The sequence below is a fragment of the Cyanistes caeruleus genome, chromosome 1 (assembly GCF_971803275.1).
Source record: "Cyanistes caeruleus chromosome 1, bCyaCae1.hap1.1, whole genome shotgun sequence".
Classification (NCBI taxonomy): Eukaryota; Metazoa; Chordata; class Aves; order Passeriformes; family Paridae; genus Cyanistes; species Cyanistes caeruleus.
Genome location: NC_141701.1, coordinates 113,462,543 through 113,476,740, shown reverse-complemented (window position 1 = coordinate 113,476,740; position 14,198 = coordinate 113,462,543). Strand labels below are relative to the sequence as shown.

Below are 14,198 nucleotides of genomic sequence, written 5' to 3'. Positions count from 1 at the left end.
AAGTTTGCAACAAGCCCTGCTGTAAAACTGTCTGGAAACCTCCAAGACCTGTCTGAAAAGCCTGTGCTTCGCAACTCTGTTATGAACACAGTAGGTACTAGTATTCAGCAATAAAATACCCTTATGTCTCTTTATGTCAAGTATTTCATTTTTCCAGAGCTATTAAAAGCACTTCACAAAAGATAGCTTTTTTCCTTTTTGTGAATTGATCTTCACCTGGGTTACAAGTAGAAGAAACAGCAGAAGTTAATTATGCAGTGACATATCTGTGATTTTACTTCAAGGGAGTCTTGGAAAAACTAAAAAAAACCAAAAAAACAAAGTAATGTTTTTGCTTTGTAAGCTTTGTCAATAGGTTTTGTTAAAAGACCTGATTTCTGCAGGCTGAATCCTACAATGCAAACAGGGCTTTATTGAACAGTGAATCCCTTAGTGTAGTTCTGCAGAGGTTTGATGGACTGGCATCAAGGCTTCTGCTTCTGCCTGTAGAAGACCAAAATGGTAGGTGGTCTTTTAATCCAAGAAAGAGTCTTGGGAACACCGCCTGGCACTACATTTCTCTCTTTCTTTCAGGAGTTCCCTTTCCTCATCTTTTTTGTCTCCTTACTCCATAACAAGGGGGTTTTGATAGTAGAGAACTCTTTCTCAAATATACCCCCAATTATTAACAACCTTCTCCTACTACCTCACTTTCTGGAGTTGCATTCTGAAGTCTTACATGCAAAACACCTCTATCACCACCCTGGGAATGTCCTGAATTCATACTCTAGGCATGTTCTTGAAATAGTATGTTTTTTCTGCTTAAAATGGCCTTTCTGGAGGTCAGAACTGTTCAAGAGACAACATTCCCACAGTGCTTCATAAAGTGCATATCATAAATCACAATCATTGCATGCATACCTCACCCAATGCAGACCCGGTGCATCAGAAACGCAGATGACTGAGCACTTTGTCAAAACTGCCTTTCCTCTCTTGTTATCTTTTCAAGAAGTTCATGGTATTACAGAGACCATACCTGAGACTGTGAGATTTAGGAATTTTTTTCACACAGAGCACGTGAAGTTCTGTGGGGCTTGGTGGAACAACCATTCTTCTGTTTACATCGTTTTTTATATCTTTTGGAAGAATAGATGCTTTTCTGCCACATGTAAGGAATTTATATTAGTTATGCTTTCTTCTCAGAGCTGCGATACTCTTCCCTCAAGAGGATTTCCTTTGAGTAATTGCTTAACTGGTCGCCACTGAGTTGTAATTACTCCAGATGAAACCAATTGTCATCATTCCTTACAGTGCAAACTTCACTCCAAATAGCATTCCCATTAGTCATATCTCCAGCACAACCTGCACATTTTTCCTGCTGAAAACAGATATTGATTTGACACCGTGCTGAGATGATATGATGTATAACTGATTGTACATTTCTGTATAGTATTAGATTAGACTAATGCACCCAGGTTTTCAATCTAATTACGTCTGCTCATCTGATGGAGAGAGTTGTACCCTGTGCAATTGCCTTGGCAATTGCCAATATCACTTTATGATAATCTACTTAGAGTAAAAGAATCCTAGTGAAACAGGAATAAGCTGGGTTTCTTCCAGAGCTTTTCTAATGTCGCTTGCATTTTAAAGGAACATTAGGTTTTTCTCAATTGGTAAATAAACATTTGAATCTTACTCATGAAAAATCACAGGAGAAAGTAGTCAACATTTTCATGGTCTTTGCAAGAGTCTATCACATTGGCCATCTATCACTGCTCCATAAATCCACCCTGGTATGATTTGGTCTTGGCAATTTATGATGATAAATACTTGAATTGTGCAGCTGGCCCTGGATCTGGACTCAAGATTTCTCCCACTGTAGGATTAAATAATATATCTTTTTTTCTCTGTGAACAGTACCTGCTTGATAAGGCAGACAGTCACAGACAGTCATCTTAAGTTTGGCAGGAAAACTAGGTGGTAAACATTCATTAATATCCAGCTGGACAAAGAGAGGAACAAAACCAAAATGAGCAGGGGATAGAAAGTACAAACGGTCTTAGACCATGAGTAGCTCCATTTTTTAGAAGCAAGGAATTACTAAAATACCACAGAATTTTTTTTCATGTTGTTTATTATCCATTACTTCTCATGAAAATCTACATCCTATCACTTTGCTGTCCAAGTTCTTGGCAAAAGTACAACAGTATAACCTGAAGCATGTCAGGGAAACAGTCTCACTTGAGAGTCTTCCAGGTTGGTGAATGATCAGGATGTGAAATGAATGCTCAGCTTCTGTGAAGCAATAACCAAGAAGCTAAACAGCACCTTAGCATTGATACGCAAACCATAAAAAAAGGAACAATTCTCCTACTTGGACTCTTTTTTGAGTCATTACAAAATCTGTGTGATACTGAATTGACTGTAAAATAGATGAGGTTAGTTTTGTCCTTGTGAAAATGAACAAAAGTAGCAAATTGTCAGGGTGAAGATGGTGGTCAGCCAATAGCCTGGAAAGCGCTCACCAGTGAAACGGTTTGATTAGTTAAAGTGGTGGATAATGTTCTTAAACCTGCCTCACACACATAAAGGTGTCAGATATTCTACGGACTGAACAAAAAAACAGTTTCAGGGAGAACCATAGAAGTCCAAACATGGAATCTTGATGCCTGTCCTTGGTTTCAGTAACATGCTAATATCACAACAACAGACACCTGGATAAATATAATCAGTTAGGGAAGAGTCCACATATTCTTATCGAAGGCTATGCCTTACCTTGCAGGCTTGATGGAGTTATTTGAAGTCAGGAAAGAGTTGAACAGAGTGAACTGGCTGGTGTGCTGTATCTGTCCTTCTAAAGCAGCTTCAGTAGACTTCCTCACATTTAATTTCCTGAGCATTTCTAGTAAACATTAAAAAATAAGAGAAGAGGAGTCAACAAATGTGATGGTGGGCAGAAACCAGAGGGATGTGTGCAGGAGCCTGTTCTGGTTACAACACTGATAAATGAACTTTCTGTGAAGGACTGAGCAGCTTACAAGACTGAGTGCCTGTGTAGATCACAGCAGTTGATAGCTTTCAGTATAGATAAACATAAAGGGATGAGCCCTGGACAAAAGTACTTCTAATATCACATCTTAAATGATGGGCTCTGAGCCCAGTGTTAATATTCAGAAGCACAATTGTTCCATGAATACATCAGTGTATTGTTCAGTAGCACTCAGGGATAAATAAAAGTTAAAACTGCAGGCATTAGTAAGAAAAATTGAGAGTGCAATAGGCAATGTTACTGTAACACTGTATGGATCCGTGGCTTACCTACAATTTGAAAAAGATGCAGTTTACATCTGCCTGTGCCAGAAAATTTATATTAGAATTAGAAGAGGTGCCAAGAAAAGCTTGAAGGATAATCTGAAATGGAAAATACCTTCTATAAAAAAAAGCAATTGAGCAGGCTATGACTTCTGAGTTGGGGAAAATTATCCAGAAAAATTATGATTGGTATGAGATTGGTAATTAGAAAGCAACTGTGAGCAGTGTTGTCTACCACAAGAATTGCAAATGGAGTTGGTGGGAGCCAGATTCAGAACAAACAACAAAGGAAATGGTTCATTGTGTATCACATACCTGACAAATTGAAACAGTTGCCAAAGGATGTTGCACAATTATGGAGCATTTATATGATCTCCTTTAGTCCAGCGAGTACTTGGTAGGTGAGAATGTGATCTTGGCTTAGGACAGTCATACGAATCTATACATCCAGACCTGCTCTTTGGTGATTACAGATTTGGTGCATTGATTAGGACCTGTAAAAACTAAACACAAAGCCATAGCAAAATGACTGCTGAGGAAGAAATGACACTGCAGATAAATCATATACAGCACATTATTTTTCTTTAATGCCATGAGTGTTTTCTGAAGAGGCAGGAGTCCTGTTGTCACACGTGTAACTAAGACTATCAGCAACAGGGGGTTGTGTATCAGGCCAGGAACCTGCAGGCTGGAAGCAAGTGAATCATTGATGTTGTGTTCCAGGTGGTTTTAAGTGGTAGAATAAGAAGTTCAGGGCCCTGGAGAGTTGGTACAACCAATTGCCTGCTGTGCATTGTAAATCAGGAAAAGCAGCTTGCAATTAATGAAGAGTGTTGCAGGTCTTGTCAATATACTCTGTTTTATTGATTATCAGAAAGGTCCAAAACCTCTGGTCAAATTGTCAGTGAATGTAAATCTCAGTCAATTAAAATTAGAGTTCTAAACCTTCAGAATCAGGTAAAAAAATAAATCCTATGAAAAGGGAGAAAGCAATCATAACACCTGCTTGAAAGGAACAATTCCTGCTCTTCCTCTCCTGACTACATATTCAGCTTCACAGAAAGAAAAGCTCCATCCAGTGAAAGAGTCATTGGCTACATAGTAATCTGCTCTACTGTCTTGCACCCATCATTTTTACAAAAAATAAAAATAAAAATAAAAATAAAGCATTAATATTTTACCTTTATGTCATCACATCCAAAAATTGGAACCGCATCTAAAACCCCTTGAAGTCAGTGGAGGCTGTCATTGACTTTGGCTGGCACTGGAACAGATTATGAGAATGTAAATTGCCAATTGAATGTAATCTTTTCTATTGCTATACAACAAGTGTCACAAATTCACAAAATTTACCACTGAGTTTTGGTTGGGGTTTTCATTGTGTTTCTTTGACTGACATTTTTTCCATCGTATCTCAAAGAAAATCCACAAGTGTTGTTCTTTGCAAAGACTACATTAAACATGCCATGTTGGTGGGAAAGGAAACAACCCTCCAGAAAACCACTTAGAACTGAGCAATTCTTGCCCAATTTTTCCTAATCACAGATTGAGAACCTTGAATTGGTTCTGAGAACTCAGAACCCACAACATCCCATCTACTCACTGAGATATTTTTCATAAACATTATTGGTCATGTGGGGAATCAAATCTCTCAAACAGGATGGTCAGTTGCTGTCTGTGTAGGAGCCTCCATTGCAGGAGCAAGAGCATTGCAAGAGCAGCTTCTACAGGATCAAGATGGGATACCACAATCTGCTCTGATGATTTCTTACAGTCCAGCTGGTCTGTAGTCCTACATGATGACTACAGTACATCAGTGATCTGTTGATATTTATTATCATAAAACTATGCACAGAGCTTCTAGTTTTCTTACTATGTACAGTGTCCTATCTATAACCTCAGAACTAGAGAATTATTTAGGTTGGAAGGGACCTATGAAGATCATCTAACCCAACCTCCTGCTGCTTCTGACCCTGCCCTTAATTAGTTTGGGCTGCTTAGGTAGTTAAATCTTGCTGACTAGTTATGTCTAGAACATTTCCAAAGACATTTCTACACCTGCATTTTGCAGAATATTTGAATTTATCCATGTGGCATTTGGCCAGTTGCCTCACCAGTCAATGGAACTCACAGTGTCATTGGGACTGCCCAGGATTCCTCCACCCCGGAGGGACTTCACCAGCACATTGAAGCACACAAATAGTGCCTAAGCAGTCTAGGCACAACAGGCAATTGTCTGAAATTTCCACCTAGACAGTTGCTAGTCCATCATGAAACCACACAGGGTTTACTGCCTTATTGTCTCAAGCCAGTCCATCACCACATCTACTCAGACATCACCAGGATACTTAATGGATTAGCCATGGAGCTGAAGACAAAACGCATTGGCTATGTGCACAGATAGAGTGCTGATACCCATCTACATCAAACCTGAATTTAATCATTTTATCACAGCTATAGTTTGTCAAAGCTTGTCAAAAATGCTTCATTCTTGGGTCTAACCAGGCCTACCACTTCACTAAATGTAATACTAACACTCACATAATTATGGGGTAAGAGAAATTTTTCCCACTTCAGCACTTCCATGCATTCAGCCATGTGATACTGTCACATTTGTGAAGCATGATTCTATTTATATGTTCAAGTAGCTGTCATAGCAGCCTCAGCATCAAATAGCTGCTCTGCTGGAGTGAGCAGACACTTGTTAATGGGAAATGTTACAGAGCTCCTGTGGACACACCTCATGCTAAGCAGTATTGTTGCTTACTGTAGGAGCAAATTTAGAACAATTTTGCATCTCTAAAAAATTGTCGCTACGTAAATGGGTGTTTTTTAGCTGAGGGTGGTGCCAGCATGGAATTACCTGAATATGTGTATTTCAGCAATTCATCTTAGAGAAATCATTAGGAATGGATGGCCATCTCAGACATACAACTACCTCACAGTTTTCATCCTGGGTTAAACTAACTAACTTACAAATAAAACAGTCATGACAGAGCACTAGCTCATCTTTGGATTTTCCCTGAGACATACTGGTGATTACTTCATCAACAAAGGAAATTGAAAGTGAGACTAAAATGGGAAACAAAACCACATAAACTAATCTAGAATGGATGTGTGTTCCATAGTTCAAATTGCATGGAATTCTAATATACTAACACAATACTTCCTGATACTCCTAAGACCCCATGATTTCCTCCACCAGCTTTCTGAGCAGTATACAGGGCTATGTGCTGTGCTTAAGCATTCCTCTAACACACTTCAGAGGAGGGGCCTTTTTTTTTCAATTTCATTGGTTTTTTCTTTATTTCTTTCTGTAACTTGAAGACTTTTAAATATATATGTATATATAATTTCATTCTAGCCGTGGGTATTTTATTGAAAAATACTGCCTTCTGCCATCTTATAATTGACCATGATTTGGAACAGAGCTGTGTTTACAATTCTTATTGTTTTGAATGGGAAAAGTTTACCATCTTAAGGCAAGAGATACCATCAGGCATGACTTTGGTTTAGAGGGCCAGATCTCCAGTAAAACAAATAAAACATAATTAAATAATTAATAATTAATAAATTACTAATGATTAATTAATTATTAAGTATATTAATTTATCTAAATTTTTTAGAACTAAACCCCCGTGATTATATTATAATACTATATATTATATATTATTAAATTTATTATCATATTATAATATATTATTATATATTATTATATACTATTAATAATGTTATTATTAATAATATTATTAATAATAATATTATTATTATGGGATTATGAACTTTTAGCCAAAAACATTAACAAATTTTAGACCAAATCTCTGAACTCACAGGTTCATTTGCAATAGAATTTCCATTCTTCCCTTGAGGGAAGGGCTTCTGCAGCTGCCCAGGCAGGGCACTGGTCAGTGAGATGAGGGCAGAGCATGGCAGCAATCCCAGTGGAAAAGCACCACTGATATCTTAGCTACATATGCCATTTTTTTATGGTATTGGAGTACACAGAACACCAAGGCATATTCTGTACACACATACCTGCCTCAGAGCTGCTCTCTTCTCCTTACAGATCTTGTCATCCACTCTCCTTCTCTGTGAACACACTGTCCAGTAGAGAATGTGTTATTTGTAGCACTGCCAAGTTTAATCCATCCGCAGAGGCACCTGGAAAAACAATTTATTTACACACTAAAGTACATGTGGAGTTTGAACACTCTACATCTTAGCACTCCTACTTCAGCTGAGAGAAGCGACATCAGCAAATATAGGTCAAGAAGAGGAAATGTATTCAGTTAGTCAAAGTATCAGAAGAGCCCAGTCAAGCAGATTTGAGTCTTTGGGTAGCCATGAACCCACATCCTGATTTCATCTGGAGTTCCTTGCTGTGAGTGAAGCTCTAGCTGAAGGTGCCATGGGAGTCTTGGCACTGAGGATGCGCCAAGTGGTGATCTATACTACTAGGATTTACTTGCCAAAGGGTCAGTGCTCCAGGATGCCAAATTGCCATTTGAGAAGTGATTAATTGCAGATAGATCACCATTCATCAAGATGGAGTGGAGACTTTGGGACAAATTGAGATGTTATAAAACATTATTCACTGATTATACCCCATGAGATTCTACCTCCAACAAAGGATTGCCATGCTGGCCAGCTCAGCGCAGATGATACCAGATTTTCCCTGTCTATTTCAGGGTCCTTTTAACTTTTTGGTCTTTCTTCACAAACTGACCTTATGCAAGCCTTGGGACACCTTCATGGTTGTATTCCTGCATATCACTGGCTCATGGTCTGTACCGGCTCACCAAATCAAAGTGGCCCATTGCTACCTTTCAAGGAAAACAAAGAAATGGTTCTAAAAGCAGTCTACAGATGGAGGGGTAATTTCCTGCTGCAACTCATTGAGCAGCTCCCACCCATAACAAGCTGTCATTACAAGAGCACATTTTAGCACCCCTGAGTGAGAGAGCAGCATCTCATGGTGACACAGATAAGATATCAACAGGGGCTCTAAGGAAAGAGATCACTCTGTACTCATTAATGCCGGGAGATCATCTACTCGTGTTGCAACATGACTTTGTATCCTGGCTGGAGTCCAGGCTTTGTTACAATTAGCATAATAGTTTCAATTATGTGAGCCTGTAGCTAGCTTTTAGCTAATATCTGTAATTTACCTTGGGAAGAAGTTTGATTTTGTCTGTCTTGTTCCTGATGTAACTTGAGAGTGAATTTTATGCAGAATATTTCTTTGGCTAACATGCTGTCTATTTCTAGAAGCTCCGGAATCAAGATCCTATTTCACATCTCAGGAAATCTGGGATGGGCTTCCCTGTGTGCACAGCTTGGGTGCTGGTTGTTTGAAGATGCTCAAAACATCCAGAAAAAGCCTTAAGTTTATATCTCCAAGATAAGTTTCAGAGAGGACTCAGCATAGAAGAGTCATGCCAAGCCTTTCAGTGTGCATACCCTGTTTGGGAAAAAGGAGAGCCCCACCAGACAAACCACTGGGAGAACTGGGAGAAAGGTGTCATATTAAAGTATTGGCTGGTGACTCAGACTTGAGAAAACCTCTCTGATTGTAAACTTAAGGGACATGATCTGGGAAAATTTAATATTTTTGCATGTTTTTACAGGGGGGGAGTTTAGCAACAATGACTTATGATGCTGACTGTTGCACTGTAAGAATAAATTCACAGGTAGTTGTGAGGCATTTAAACACTGCAGTGGGAAAAGGCCATGGATGTGCCTGGCCAAAACTGTCAGGTATTTGCTTTATGTTGGTATATTAACCTCCCCTCAGTAGACTAGAGGCCTAAAGATAAATTCATTCTCTCTCCTTAAAATAGCCTAGACACAGCTAAAGCAACTGAGGAACAAAAGGCTAAACAACTGTTGGAAAGCTGAGAGCTGTTTAAGCTTAAAAGGAAATGGTTATGAAGGATTAGAAGGAAATGTAGATGCGCTCCTGGGCCTTCGGTTTAGCACAGCATAGCCATGACCAGCTCTTGTGATGACCCTGAGAGATTAGTAGGAGAGCAGAAGGTCTAGGATTTGTGTTCTTACATCAAGTAAGTCAAAGAACATTCCATTAACTCATGGCAGTGTGGGAAAATGGAAGAGCTAATACTGATTGACTGCTTTTTTAAAGTGAGGTATGAAATGAAACACTTATCACCAGAACAATCTCTGAGACATGAGATCAGAGAAAAGAAGAGCTGTCCCAGCTAAACAGTATTCCTAGGAGTTTATATGTTGATAATCCACATAACTCTTTTCACAGAGCTATGATCTGATATTTAATTTTTCCACCACATTGTGTTTTTGGCAGGATGTTTTTACTATCTCACATAAGAACCGAATTGTTTTGCAGCTTTAGGATGACAAACTCAAACTCTTCTTCAGGGTAACACTAAAAATGAAGAAATAGAAAAAGACTTCAATGATGCACAGCTCTTATGTGTTGTTTTGTTACAAGACATGTATCACCAACTTCCCACACATATTTTATGCAGGCGATCTATGGGATGCTCAGCTTGGTGCTCCACAGTATGCCACCAGCATCAAACAAATGACAAGAAATTGGCAGCATGCTGTAGTTTTACTTTCTCCAGCTGAATGGAAAACACTGTTCAGTATAGATCTAATACCCTTCCCTCTTCACCCACTCCTGCTATGCCTCCACGCCTTCAGGTTTCCAAAGCAGGTCTCAAGTTGAAGAAAAACTCAGTCCTTCATAGGTTGAGTGTAAGGTTTGCCAATGTACGGCAAAAACTTACCCACTCCTCCAGTGCCACTTGGAAGACATACAGATCCTCCCTCCCCAACAACACTCCAGAGAACAATTTTTTTGTTGTTGTTCATAAAGGGGAAAGCTGGAAAAGAAAATACTTAATTAGGAATTTAAAGAAGAATTAGAGTGGGTGGGACATTATCACTCCATCTGTGTTTGTGTTACAATTTCATCTGGAAACTAAGCAGTCCATTGCACATGCCACTATAAATGACAGCCTGTGCCCCAGGCTGTTCACCCCACAGAAAATTAGTAATTTTAGCAGTGCTCTCAAGTGGCCAACTCTGAGTCATACCTAGTACTTCTAGTGTGTACATACACCTTAAATGTTCCACGAACTGATAACAAGGCAATGTGGCTCTGAAAGGCCTTGAATTGTGTATCTTTCTTGCTTTAGATGGACACTAATACAACGTGGGAAGTGTGTTGCCAGTGCTGTATTCTCCTATCCCTCCATCACCAGGGTTAGCCCTCCCTGCACACAAGCTGAGGGCACCTGGCTGAAAAACTGGCCCAGCAGCCCCCTGCATCCCCTTAGAGCCAAGGGCAATGGCAAAAAGTCTCATTGCACCTAAGGAGCTGCAAGGAACTCGAAAGACAAAAGTCTGTCATACTGCTTTTAACAGCCCTCAGCTGAACTGGTTTCCTTGTGGATCAAGCTTACAAATACACAGCATGACTGGAGATGACAGCAAAGATACAGCATCAGTGCTTACTTGTGTCATTTGCTGGACTGTACCTATGCAGCCACAGAGAATAGCCCTTGGTACACTCCAAGAGGAAAAAGTATCTTGTCCACAGGATTTACTTGACAAAGCAAGCCATTCTCAAGGGCAGCATTAATATTTCTTCCAGGTCTTCCAAGATGACTCTGCCTGCTCTTGAGCTGGGCCTGGCACTGGCCTCTGGGTGCTGTGGATGCTCATCTCTGTATCTGTGGTTTCAAGGTAGAATCGATAAAGCAATTTCCTTCCCCACAGAAATTTTTCTCCTCCAAAGCAAGGTATGATTACTAGGTTTCCAACCAGGGTGAATTTTAGCTGCCTAAAAGAAATCACAGAATCACAGAATGGTTAGGGCTGGAAGGCTGTTTGACCTAGAGAAGAGAAGGCTCAGGAGAGGAGCAAAGAGTATCTCATTAATGTGTACAAATATTTGAAGGGAGAATGAATAAAAAGAGGGAGACAGGTTTTCTCAGTGGTGCCCAGTGACAGGACAGGAGGTGACAGGCACAGACAAAAACACAGGAGGTTCCATCAAGACATACGGAATCACTTTTTTCTGTTTTTACATCACTGAGAGTGATGAAGCACTGCAACGTCTTGTCCTGGGAGGTTATGGATTCTCCATCCTTGGAACAATCCAGGAGTTGTTTGGACAACGTCCTGGTCAAACAGTTCTAGGTAGCTCTGCCTGAGGTCCCTGGATAAAACACATACATACACTGCTTTCCCTCACAACAGATTACTGGCAGAAGTAATTACGGCATGTAATTTCCGTCAGAGCTAACCAGAAAAAGAAGTGCAATTAAGACTTCAAAAGGTAAAATCTAACCCTTACAGCCAAAGCCTGCTCAAAACAATCTTGGTTGCTACAGTACCTAAAACACGTGAAAGGAGAAGCTTGAGGAAGGACAGATGTGATGCCTGGATCTTAAGGCAGATGCAGGGTGGCAAATCTTATCCCTACCAGATGGCCCTATGATTACACAACCTTTCAGCACACTGATGGAGTTTGAGATTTTCTGTCTTGCAAAAAGCAGCTTCAGATGAGTTTCAGCAGACTAAATATGTACCACTGACTTTTATTCAGTTTTAATAGACTTTTGCAATATACTTTTAAAAACATACTTCTGCTTTATGACTGCTACTTTCTGATACTCTCCTCCTTAATCTCTTTTCTCATAGATGTTTAATTGTGTAGAAGAATCACTGTGATGCACTTTCATATGATTTCCCTATTTGGTAATAATACCCTCAATTAACTACTGTTCTCATTAACCAATTTACTCATTTATAATCAAGGGCAATGGCTTTAACAGTTCTAATAATATGCCTTGTTAATAATATCTTAATGAGGATTACCCTTATACTGCTCTCAGAAGCTTCCCTTTTTCTTTAAAATGAGAAAAGGCATATTAATGAAAAATAACCTTCTATCTCCTGGCTAAGAATTTTGTTGGAATGAAAAGAAGACATGGAAAAGTACCATAGATTTTTTTTTTACCTCCATAGGCTGCCATTTAGAAAACCAGTGAATTACAGTTGGTGGAGTACATGATGCACCAGTCCATAAATCAGTTCTGGCCTCAGCCCTCTTTCTTACTTGCTATAATTAGACACCAAGAGGTTCCTTTTATATCCTCAGTTGAATCAGGATGTAGGCATTCTTATCAGCTTCACTGGACGTAGCAAAGAGAATACTGTTAATTAACTCAGGGAAAGAAGTGAAATCGAAATAAAATATCTAGTCAAGCTTTTAAAAAATTAAACTGAGAGATCAAATCTAAGGGAAACTTCTCTCATACAACTAAGGAAACACAATAAAACTGCAATGATTGAATATATGTTCTGCTAGCACTAGTGTTGAAAATTTAATGTTTGGAATTGACAAATAATGAGACAGGTTTGCCAATGAGCAGCAAAAGTAATCTGGAACAGCCATGTTAAAAATAGCAGCTCACACATTTACAGATAAAGTACAGAAGTTGCGTAAGAAAGCTTGCTTTTAAAATAAAGGGGTCCAGAAGCATAAGTCAATGCATGATCAGGCAACCTTGGAAGTTAAGTGCTGGAGGAAGAAGCACTTGGTGAAAAGCAGCTCTATAATGCATCCGAACTGATGGAGAACTGACTGCATCTTTCAAAATACAATTTCAAAAATTCATCTTCTACAGTTTTGCCAAAACAGAACACCCACAGGCTGGGCTAACAGTCTCTGAGGAACAGAGTCACAATCAGCTGTACAATGCACACTTGCTATGCTGCGTTCTGTACACAGAAAGGCCCACCAACCTCTGGTGACCATGATATTTTAAGTCAAAATTACAAACCCCTTTAGCCCTCCATCTTCCAGCATGTTTCTCAGACATCTCTGTATTCCCCATTCCATCACTGTTAGGGTTTGAATCTTGCATCCAGTGATCAATTAGCATTTTAAGGCAGACTTAGGTGAGGAAAATAATTGAATCTCATTAGCTCTAAGTACTGAATTGATATGATAAGCACCTATGCTGATATGGGGAGAAACTGATCTTCAGAAGTCAATATTTGCCAGCATCCAGACATGTTGGCTTGCCATAATCAGCTCTTTTCTTGCCTATATTTTGGTGTTAATGAGTGGAAACTAAAAAGATAAAAAGAGCAATGTCCCAGCAATATTTCTGTTCCAGAAAAGCCATTGCAGCTATAGCTATAAGGTGTCCAAATACATTCATTTAGTTTGGGATTTAGAACACAGTAAAAATGTAAATGTCACACTGTTTTTCAGCCTTTTGCAGAGATGTCAGATCAAGGCCTATTCACACCTGATTATATCTTTAATTTATATTTTTGCTCAAGCACAAAAGTTGGAAGTAGCCTCAGCATTAAATTTTAAGAAGAGAATTTTTATGAAGAGAATTCTCTGACACAAAAATTTCATTAGTTTCCATTATTTCTTGGAAGGTTCCCATGATAACAAGAAACACACATGGATGAAATCTTGTTTGCACTAAAGGAATCAGGCATTTTCCTACAGACTTCATTGGAGGCAATATTTTACCTAGTATCTTACAAGGAGTAGATTTTACTTTCCCTTGAGGAGTCACAGTTTTTACTGGTAAGCAGGCAGTATCCTTTATACAGCAATTCTGAGGCAGCTCATGCGAGTGATAAGAACTCACTGAACAAATTTTGATGCATTCTGAGACCATATGAGAAGGTAATTAGATAAATTCATAGAATAGAGTTCTCATAAAAACAGGGATGATTTTGTTCCTTTCCTTGGGCTTCAAAACAATGTAAGCCCTCTGATCTGGTACTGAATTTAAGAGTGAGCTCCTTGCCCTTGACTGTGTACGAGCTACTTCTAAATCACTGGCACGCTGGTTCAATTCCATCACTTACTTATTTTTTTAGGCTGG

The 14,198-nt window shown here is 39.2% G+C and overlaps 1 long non-coding RNA gene across 1 annotated transcript in view; it reads right to left on the bottom strand.

Moving 5' to 3' along the window:
- LOC111923490 (uncharacterized) overlaps window positions 1–10,878 on the bottom strand; it is a 39,474-nt gene extending 28,596 nt beyond the window's left edge. Inside the window, exons 1-6 of the long non-coding RNA XR_015276549.1 lie at window positions 10,792–10,878; window positions 10,062–10,157; window positions 8,018–8,114; window positions 7,327–7,452; window positions 3,607–3,794; window positions 2,755–2,881 (exon numbers count right to left, since the gene is read on the bottom strand). This is a non-coding gene — a long non-coding RNA (uncharacterized LOC111923490). The remainder of the gene's footprint in view (window positions 1–2,754; window positions 2,882–3,606; window positions 3,795–7,326; window positions 7,453–8,017; window positions 8,115–10,061; window positions 10,158–10,791) is intronic.
- Between the last annotated feature and the right edge of the window lie 3,320 nt (window positions 10,879–14,198).